The following is an 11306-nucleotide window of genomic DNA, read 5'->3' on the forward strand; positions in this document are numbered from 1 at the left end:
TGTGGTGGCAGGTAGGTAGCGGATGGCATGTGGTGGTGGGTGGTGATGGTGGTTGGGTGGGTGACGGTGGTGGGTGGTGGGTGGTAGCGAGTGGGTAGTGGTGGTGGTGGTGACGGCGGATGGTGGTGGCAAGTGGGTGGCGGATGGTGGTGGTGGGTGGTGGTGGTGGTGGGGGTGGGTGGGTGGGTGGGTGGGTGACGGTGGCGTGTGGTAGGTGGTAGCGAGTGGGTGGTGGTGAGTAGTGGTGATAGGTAGGTAGCGGGTGGTGGTGGTGGCGGGTGGGTGGGTGACAGGTGGCTGGTGGTGGTGGGTGGCTGGTGGTGGCAGATGGGTGGTGAGTGGCGATGACAAGTAGGTAGCGGGTGGTGGCGGCAAGCAGTGGATGGTAGTGGCGGGTGGTGGGTGGTGGTGGTGGTGGTGGTGGTGGTGGTGGTAGTGGCAGGGGGCGGGTGGTGGTAGCGAGTGGGTGGCAGGTGGGTGGTGGTGGCGGGTAGTGGGTGGTGGTGGCAGGTGGGTGGTGAGTGGTGGTGGTAGGGGGTGGTGGGGGATGGGTGGTGGTGGAAAATGGTGGCGGGTGGTGGGTGGTGGTGGCGGAAGACGGTGGTGGAAAATGGTGGCGGGTGGTGGCTAGTGTTGGGTGGTAAAAAAAAAAAAAAAAACTGAAAACTCAAATGGAAGCACATTTTTTGTGTTTCCATTTTTTGGTCAAATTTATAAACTGAGACCACTGATTTATAAATCAAAAATTTTACCAAACAAGTTTTTATTTGAGTTTTTAAAATTTTTGTAAATATAAACAGAAAACTAAAAATGTAAGTGTTACCAAACAGTACCTAAGTAATAAAAAATTTAGATTGAAACACTAATAAATTTTAAATAGTGATTTTATGAATTGTTTGATCTTCTTTTGTTATAGACCCAAAAGTTTCATTCTAGTGTGAATTACATAAATAATCAAGTATAAATGCACGTGTACTATTTGTTGAGGGACAAATGTAGATTTTCTCATAATATTGAAATTAGTAAACGTAACACTTCAAAAAAGCTTCTTAGTGTACTTTTTCAAACGTAATATTTTAATGCAACATTCTGAAAACTTAACACTCCAATATAACACATTAAAAAATTCCGTAGTATACTTTATCAAACGTAATAACATAACATTTCACAAAAACTCCTTAGTGTATTTTTGTCAAACATAATACTCTAATGTAACACACTAAAAAATTTCTTAGTATACTTTTCTCAAACGTAACAATATAGCATCCTAAAAAAAACTCCTTAGTGTATTTTTTTCTAAATATAACACTCCAATCAATGTAGCACACTAACAAATTGCTTACTATGTTTTTCTCAAACGTAACAATGCAACATTCTAAAAAAAATTCTTTGTGTACTTTTCCCAAATGTAAAACTCCAATCAATGTAACACACACAAAAATTCTTTAGTATATTTTTTCCAAACGTAATACACTAAAAAATTTTTATTGTAATTTTCTTAAATGTAACAACGCAACATTCCTAATAATTTTCCTAAACACAACACTTTAATCAATGCAACTCTAAAAAATTCCTTAGTGTTTTTTTTTTTTTTTCTAAACGTAACACTCCAATGTAACAAACTAAAAAAAATTTTAGTGCACTTTTTACAAATGTAACAATGTGATATTTCAAAAAAAAAAAAAAAAAACTCTTTAGTGTATTTTTTTCCAAACGTAAGATTCTAATTAATGTAACACACAAAAATTCCTTAGTATATTTTTTTCAAACGTAGCATTCATATGTAACATTTCAATATAACACCAAAAATTCACACTAACAGAAATGTAGATTTCCACGCTCGACAACCAACACTTTATCCACCAATCCTTTCAAAAAGAATATTACACACCTCACTTTCCATTCTCATCTATTTTTTTTGCATCTCTAGCATCTTATTTAGGCCTCGTTTGGCATGCGAGTATTTTAACCTAAAAGTTAAAAAGTTACTAAAAAAATCAAAAAAACTTATAACCTATACTAAAACATCAAAAATTTCTTTTTCTCTCTACTTTTTGCACATGTCTTCGTAAAAAATTAAAAAATTATTCCAAATATACTAATTTTTTTTATCTCATATTTTAGTCAAAAATTTAAAAATTTACTAAAATAATTCCTAAACAAGGCTTAGCACACAACATTTCGAACAATACGCTCCAAACTATCCCCAAAAAAAAAAAAAAAAAAAAAAAAAAAAAAAAAAAAAAAAAAAACACCACTCCAAAGGAATATACAGTGAATTTCTGTGTCAACTTTTGACGTCATAATATTCTGGATTCAAATATCCTATACCACCATCCACCATGATGCGGATGTGGGCATTGGACATGTTCGAATTTAGTTTTCATAATCTGAAATCTGAAACTTGGCCACCCATTATCATCCAATACTACACATCGCAATTTAAAAAAAAGTACATTTGGACCACCCAAGATATTGATGCATTTATAATTTTCCTCAAAATGACGGTTGAACTTCCTAAACTTCAAAGGGCTATTTTTTTCTTTTATTAACATTAATTTTTCTTTATTCATACAATAAGCAAAACATATTTTTACATGTCATAACATTGACAAATAATCCAAGAACACGTCTCATTGAGTTTTGGAAAAGAGATTTAGTAATATTTTCAAAAAATTCACAATCACATTATTTGATTTTAATACATATTACTTGGGAGTCTTTTGAGAAGCTGGTAAAAAATCAGCTTTTAACTTTTTACCTATTTTAGGTCACATTACCTCTCACATAACTTATTCATAAAAAAAAACAAAATAAACTAAAAAAAATCAAAAAATTAGTTTTTTACCAACTTCCCAAAGCATCCCTCGATATTTCTAATAACATTACATCAAATAAACTAAAAAAAATCAAAAAAATAAACTTTTTACCAACTTCCTAAAACACCCCTCGATATTTCTCATAACATTACATCGTGACCATTAGTGTTACATAATGCCGTGATTTAGACATGATCCCTCCAAGACTTCTATGACTGTCCATTCTTAGAACCATGATCCTTCCACAACCTTTGCCTAAGACCAAAATCTTTTACTACTCTTGCAACAGATAAAATCGCCCTGGCGATTTCCTTCCACCAACGTACATTGTTGTGTGATGCCAACACCCGCTCGAGACTCTCGACCACATCAGCCATCATAGGCCTTTCTTTTGGTTGAGTAAGTAAACATTTGTTAGCAATTTTTGCAAATTTTTTGATACAATAGGATGATATTTGCCCTCTTAAAAAGGGATCAATGATTTGATCAACTGTTTCAACTTTTACGCAGTTTTTAGCCCAAAGGGCTAGACGCATTGCTCCTCCTTAACTCCTATATCTATTGGTGGCCTCGCACATAACACTTCAAATAACACCACGCGAAAGGCATATACATCTGATTTTTTGGTTAGTTTATGAGTCAAGAAATACTCTAAATTCAAATAACTGAATGTGCCTTTAACATGAGGTGAAAAAAAAATTATTGTATTTAAGATCTTTTTTTTAATTGAATAGATAATTGTGAAAAAAATAATTAATTAATATATATGATATACATTATAACTTTTTAATTATTTTAATCAAAAAAATTTCTCCCCAAACAAGGAGTAAGTCATCACTCACTTGTATGTGACATATAATCAATTAATAAAATAGACCCGACTCCTATCTAATTACTGAATAGGAGAGTTCGGTATTGGTGGGCCCTAATCTGGACTCAAGTTGATAATTTAAATTGTTCAATGTGTAAAACCCGTTAAGTATATTATTCTTGTAAAAAATTACGTTGATTGGATATTGACAATAGCTTGATCAGATCGTATTTCTATCGCAATTTACTTTGCAAATTATATTTAAAAATGCAATCTGATTAAATAGTTCACGATATTCAATCAACGTGATTTTTTATAGGGATAATACACTCGATAAATTTTATATATTTAACAGTTTGAATTATCCACATAGGCTTAGATAAAGGCCCACCAATACTGAACTATGTTATACCGAAACTGGAGAGTAGCCAAGTCTTAATAAAATATTGTAACTTCTCTAGCTATACGCCAAACACCGTCTAAATGCTCCTCGTGCCACTATTGCTTGTCATTGTCATCTCACTGTTCGACACCTGTCCACTATTATTCTCAATCATCTCGATTCCATCGTTGAACAAAAGGGCACTTTCGTCCTCAAATTTTTTGTGAGACCCATCAGGTTTGATTCCCTCCTCCGCACTCTCATGTAACTCCAATGCAAATTCAAGGGTTCACACCACATCATTCATAGAAAGCCGTCTGATTCCCTCATCATGCAAACGAACAACTCACTGTAATCTCCCAAAATTTCTTCAAACAGTCAGGAGCAATTTTACCATTCAAAAATGGATCAACGATCTGATCAAGCGACGAACCCTCCTGATGACACAGTCGATCCCACGCAGCTATGCTAACTTGATCTCTGTGTAGTTAAAAATTATCTTATGAATTACAAAGAATACATGACGATGTACCCATCCAATAATATTTTTTTTCCCTATCATTTCCATCTTTTTCTAGCATCTTATTTAGTAGAAGCCTAGCACACAACATTTCAAATAATCCAACCCATCCCATCAAAAAAAAAACAAAAACTTCCTCCTAAAATACGGATTTCACCTGAGGTTTGAAAAATTATAAATTGTTTCCTAAGGTTTATATTTACATAATAAAATTAGAATTTATTATGCAAATACAAACCTCAGGGGGCGAGATGTAATTTTTTAAATCTCAAAAAAAATTCGTATTTTAGTCAAATATTGAGGAGGTGTTGGTAACTTGCCCAAAATAAATAAATAAAAACAACAAACAAACACCACTCCAAACGAGTACATATGAAATTTCTCTATCACCTTTTGACGCCATAATATTCTGGATTCAAATACCCTATACTTTCCGTCACCATGATACGGATGTGCGCATTGGACATGTTATTTGGATTTTTTTGACAATTCGAAATCTGAAACCTTGGCTATCCATTTATCATCCTTGTTTGTCTTCACATCGTGATTGAAACATATGTACATTTGGACCACTCAAGACATTGATGCATTTATAATTTTCCTCAAAAGATGAATGTTGAACTTTCTACAAACCTCAAAAGGGTTAATTTTTCATTTATTAACATTAATTTTTCTTTATTCATACAATAAGCAGAACATATTTTTACGTGTCACACATTGATTGAAATAATCCAAGAGCAAGGTTAATGGCCAGGTTTCCTTCATTTTTTTTTCTTTCTCTTTGGCTTCGTCCTCTCTTGTTTCCGTTGGGTTAAGTCTGGAGTGTCCGGAAGCCAAGTTGTGAAAATCTGGGCTGGAAAACAGGGGCTGCACGTGCGGGGGACCCAGGGCCGCACGTGCAGGAGGCCAAGCCGCACGTGCGGAAAGGGAGGAGCTGGAGTGGATTGCATTATGCTTAAAAAGCCGGTGCAGGACTAGCCGCACGTGCAAGGATCAGTGCAGCACGTGCGGGAGAGGGCAACCGCATGTGCGGGGCGGGACCAGTCTTAAAACTCTGTTTTTTACACATTTTGGGGCTGTTTGTATCTCATTCTAATGTCTCTCTCCCTCTCTCTAAAATCATTTTCTCTCCTCCTCTCTAAAAACTTCCCACAAACCTCCAATACCCTTGATTTCCTTGAGATTCCTTGGGCTAGGATCATCACCATCCTCCGTCCTTGAAGATTTAAAGCTAGAAGTTCTTCTTAGTGTAGTGGAAGAGTGGAAGGCCCTCCATTTAAACTAGGGTTTCATCATTCCTTCGTCAAGCTTGAGGTAGGAAAATTTCCATGAGTTATATATACATTTATGTTAGATTTGGTTGTTTTCTTTAAGAGGTTCCATTAATGGCATTAAAAGCTTTGATTTACCTCATAAATACTAGGGTTTCAAAAAGGGCTTTTGATCTCTCTCTTCTTAAAACCATCATCTTGAAGCTTTTAGCTCACTAAATAATAGGTGTGTTATTTTGAGAGAAAAACCCTCTCAAAAGGGGGGGAAAATGGTTGTTTTAGTTTTTGATTTCAAACCCTATAATATATATCTATATATATTTGGTTTTAAAATTTTGAAAGGTGAAGTCATGTTTAGAGATATCTTGTGGTTTCAAAGACTAGAGGGTGAAACTTTCATCTCATCGTGTAGCATAGTGGTAATTTACCTAATGTATGAGAAAGGAGTTATTATCCTAACATTATTGTTGAATATTGAAGTGTATTGTTGTAAAATAACAAATGGTTGTGCATCTTGGTGAGAGAAAATTTTAAACATTGGAATTGATAATTGAAAGGCATCTCATGTAATCTTGAAGAGGGCCAATTGTTGTGAAATGAGCATGAAAGATGTTGTTAGTGCTATGATTTGATGGCATGGTAAATTGTGGGATATCGTTGAGAAGAAGAAATGGATAATGTAGTAAATTGATGTTGTTGTAGAGATATTTGAAATAGAGGAATGTTATGAGCTATTATACATTGCATCATGTTCTCATTTAATTTATCTTCAATGCACATCTTGAAATGAATTGAAAAATGTTTTCTTTGGAAAAGATTGTGTTGTAATGCGAACTATGAATTGTGTATGGGATAAATATGGTGGTAAGTCCAGTTAGGGGGTGTAGACGAATTTGATAAGTTGGCCTGAGTGTCCATGGTGAAAAACTAGAAAACCGCACGGGTAGGTGTCAAGCCTTCCGGTTAATACCGATAAAAATGACAGTTTGGTAGTACTCGTAGAGTCTACTTGAGGCACCAGCCTAGGGATTACCAGTGTCGTATTTACCGCCCCCTTGTGATTAAAAAGTTTAAATTTGGAAATTTATGAGATTGTAATTATACATGGCATGCATGGTGTTTCTCAAGAAAGGCATGATTGATATTTTGAAAAGAATATTGCATCCCTAATACATATGCATTCACTCTTGGACATCTAACCTAAATATATATACTTTGTTTGGTATTTCTCTACTCGGCTTTATGCTCACTCCTATGGGTTTTGATGCAGGTAAGGATGTGGTGATTCCGCCAAGTTAAGGGCATGAAAAATTGTAAAGAGCACATGGCTCTTCTTTTGTTGTGATTTCTTTTTGTAAAGACAAGGGCTAATACGTATGGGTTCGAAAGACCCCTTTTGTGTAACCAGGCTATTGCCTTGGAAGATGTAAGCCCGTAAGGGCACTTTATTATTTTGATGATAGGTGTTTCACATGCTATAGATTCATATCTCCTTTTGTTTAGTGAATGTATATTGCATGTGGAACTTTTGTAGTAAACTCATTTATTATAAGAACGAAGAAGGAAAGGTTATTGTCAATGCATTGAGAATGTTGTTCATTTGGGGTTTCATGTTGAAATATTTTTGGGGCGTGACAGCAGGTATCACTGAGTTTTAAAAAAAAGGTTACTAATGTTCTTAAAAAATTTACAATCACAGTATTCGATTTCGATACATATTACGTATCTTGATATGATCAAGTATTTCGGTTTTTACGCAATTTTTAGTCCATAAGATTAGACTACATTGCTCCTCAACTCCAATATCTACCGGTGGCCTTGCACATAACACTTCAAATAACATCACCCCAAAGACATATACATCCACTACAACCAATGACATTTTTGGTGACTAAATTTTTAGTCCCCAAAAGTCACATTTTAGCTGCCCAAACCTTTTGCCGACTAAATTTTTTCGTCGCCAGCTTTGTCGTTGAATGAGGGGGTGCTTGGGAAGAAAAAAAATAGCCTAGTTTAGGCTAAAAATCACAAAAAGACAAAATAGGCTAAAATAGCTAATAAGACAAATATCACATCAAACCCATAATCATTTCACTTTTTCTCTCACAAACATCACATCCAATCACAAAAAAATCCAATCATCTTTCCAAACACAAAAATTTTAGCCTACTAAAATAGCCAAAAATTAAAATAGCCTACTAAAATAGCCACTTCCCAAACGAGGCCTGATTGTCGAGAAAGATAATTGGTGACTAAAAAAGATTTAGTTGCTTAAAGTCCACAATTGGTGACTAAAATTATTCGCCAAAAGCTTTCAACTAAATTTAACATGACATTTTCAGCGACTAACATTTTGTGTCGCCAAAAACTTAAATTGTTTAGCTACTAAAATTTTAGTTGCCTAAGCTATAATATTTTTTGCTTTGACTACTAAATATTTTAGTCACCAAAAATGTTCTCTCTTTTTTTTTTTTTTTTGGCTACTAAATCATTAGTTGCCTAAAGTCTTATTTTTTATGACTACTAAATATTTAGTCACCAAAAGATTTTTTTTCATTTAACTCTTTTTTTATTTAGTAGCCAAAAGATTTGTTTTCATGTAACTCTTTTTTTAGTTACTAACTATTTAGTTGGTAAAAATATTTACTCCATTTTTGGCTACTAATTGTTTAGTCGCCAAAAACAACATTTTATATATATATATATATATATTTAATTAATTTGTCCACAACTACAACCTATATGTATTCCATGCAACTTGTACTAGGAATACAAACAAAACAATACATATATTATCACCCATTCCACAATTTGCATCCATTTCACTTCCAACCATCTAAAAATGAATGACTTTAAATGTCAAATTTCATACAAACGAAGTATATTCCAATTTAAAATAATAATTCCATACAAAACAAATGATTATACGAAAACCATGTCCTCCGTACACAAAAATATATTTACTACTATGCCAAATGGCCATTTGGCATGGTACAACAAAAAGTAATCTATATATCATGACAATAATTATCTGTTCAATGCCAAAAGTATTCTGTATCCTACCAAAAGTTATCTGTACGATTACTACAAATCCACACAAAAATCAGAGGACGACAAAAAAACAAGATTATACAAAAGTGTAAATTGTCCAATATACACAAAATGGAATATCCACAAGTCCACAAGTCATGATTATTTTATTTCATTCATGGATATATGTATATATATTTGTGTATGTTTGTAGAGACATATGTAACGCCCTCAAAATATACCCATAATATCATACATTCACGATAAAGAAAAGAGATTTCATATTACAATCATCAAAGTATTTTTACAAAAGGTATTACATGTTGATGACAAAAGTAAATGCCCTAAAGGTTTACAACTTTCCAAGTCAACACTTGGTTACAAAAAAGTTTGATATACATGTAATACAATAAAAATAACAAAAAGAGTCCAACAGCCTCCCAAGCTACGTCCTTGGAGGTGGCATAACACCTGTTCCTGAAAATGATGTCCCATATAGGGTGAGCCAACGCCCAGTAGAGATATGCTAAACATAATATGAGCAATAACTAAAATATTAGCATTTGATAAATGTTTAACTCACACAAATCAATTCATAATTCGATTAAATGACATGACAAATATGTCTATGTTTCATTTCTCTTTCCTTTACTTAACCGATTCTCAATTCATAACCGTGGCTCAGAACCTGGCCAAACTATTTAAGTGAGATTACATCTTATATCAACAATACTTCCATACATCACAATAGATACACATATTCGCTGTATCAATATTACACAAAGCACTTCCATACTTCACAATAGATACACATATTTGCTGTATCAATGGAGTACATCCCCTATCTCCTCCCAAACAATATCTGGTTTAGGAGTCCATCCCCTATCTTCCCCTAAATTGTGGAGTACATCCCCTATCTCCTCTCACACAACACAATGTATATAAGCATCTATCATGTACATGTTCAATCAATACATAAATTTGATGTATTATTCTATTCATCATAATCAATGACATACAACCAATTAGTTTTAATTTGCCTAATCATCATGCAATGTCTACAACAATCAAGACTATCCTTCACCGATAGCCGAAAATAATTATTTCTAAACAGACAATAATTATATCAACAGATAACTTATCAACATTTTCAAAGGTGAGTGATTAATGAATCCAACTCCACCATTCTACCTTATAATGAGCCAATTTCATTATTTCCACTCAATTTTATATTCCGATAATAAATGTCATTAATTACACTAATGACCCAAATATACCCAAACATGGCATTTTCCCCCTTTTCTCAACATTGACCCAAAGGTCCAAATATTATCAACAACATCAATAACCTCCTTTTCAGGCCCAAAACACATATGTTTAAATCAAAAGAACAAAACCCCTCTTTCCAATATAATACATCACAAACCCTAACTTCCCAAATCAAACCATTTATACAAAAAGCTCAACATTTAGGTTAAAGCTCATAAAAATGAGTAGTTATTCCTACCTCAAAGTCGGAGCTCAAAGGAGGAAGATGAAGGAATTCGAAATGCTCCAAACCCCAATATTTTTGGATCAATATGTAGCCCTCAACAAGCTCCACACTTTTTACAAAGGCCGAAGGATAGAAGATCACTCCTACTAGATCAAACCCTAGAGAGAAGTTGGAGTTTTAGAGTGAGGTGCTCTCCAATGGAGGTTTTGAAAAGTAAGAGAGAGAAAGAAAGTGTGAAAAGTGATTTAAAATCACCCAGTTGTCATCTGATATACAACTAGTCTGCTCGAGCAGAGAATAGGACGCTCGAGCGTCAAGCACAAAAACTGGACTCGCTCGAGCGTAAAGACACAACCGCAAAACACACCTGCTCGAGCGCAAAGAGAAACCCGCTCGAGCGTAGATTACACTCTTCCAGTACTTTTACAGACAAAGAACACCCGCTCGAGCGCCAGGGTACCCACTCGAGCGCGACCCGCTCGAGCGTAAGGAAATCCGCTCGAGCGTGAAAAATACATCTGCAGTACTTTTGCAAACGAACAAACTACTAAAGGTGTGCAAACTCCGCTCGAGCGCGAATGGATCTGCTCGAGCGGACCACCAAAAATCTGGGCAACAAGAAATAGGACTAAAGCTCAACCAGCCTGCTCGAAACACGCCCAAGACATTTCTAAACTCCAATCCAAAGCATTAAAGGACGGAAATGAAATACAGACAACCACAACTATCAACGGAACCGAGTCTAGAATACGGTAACTAAGGAAGGAAAAACCGGGAGCGCTAAAACATACATGTATGATTCATGGGTCTTTACTAGTTTACAAGCAAGAAAACTTGAAATTGGTTAGATTTAGATGAAAAGATTATAGAACAACTTAATTTCACTTTCTTTCTAATCTCAAGAACCGAACAAAACACCTAGGGTTTCCATCATTGTGAATTTCTATTTCATCATTTTTTTACCCATTTGGATAATAC

The 11306-nt window shown here is 34.9% G+C and overlaps 1 long non-coding RNA gene across 1 annotated transcript; it reads left to right on the forward strand.

Annotated features, from left to right (window-relative positions):
* Window positions 1-5191: 5191 nt before the first annotated feature.
* On the forward strand, window positions 5192-7382 carry LOC145790679 (uncharacterized). Its single transcript, XR_014329608.1, has 2 exons — window positions 5192-5846; window positions 7074-7382. It is a non-coding gene; the product is annotated as an uncharacterized LOC145790679 (long non-coding RNA).
* Window positions 7383-11306: the final 3924 nt, after the last annotated feature.

Source organism: Camellia sinensis, chromosome 1, assembly GCF_055761805.1.
Source record: "Camellia sinensis isolate YWXY chromosome 1, ASM5576180v1, whole genome shotgun sequence".
Lineage (NCBI taxonomy): Eukaryota > Viridiplantae > Streptophyta > Magnoliopsida > Ericales > Theaceae > Camellia > Camellia sinensis.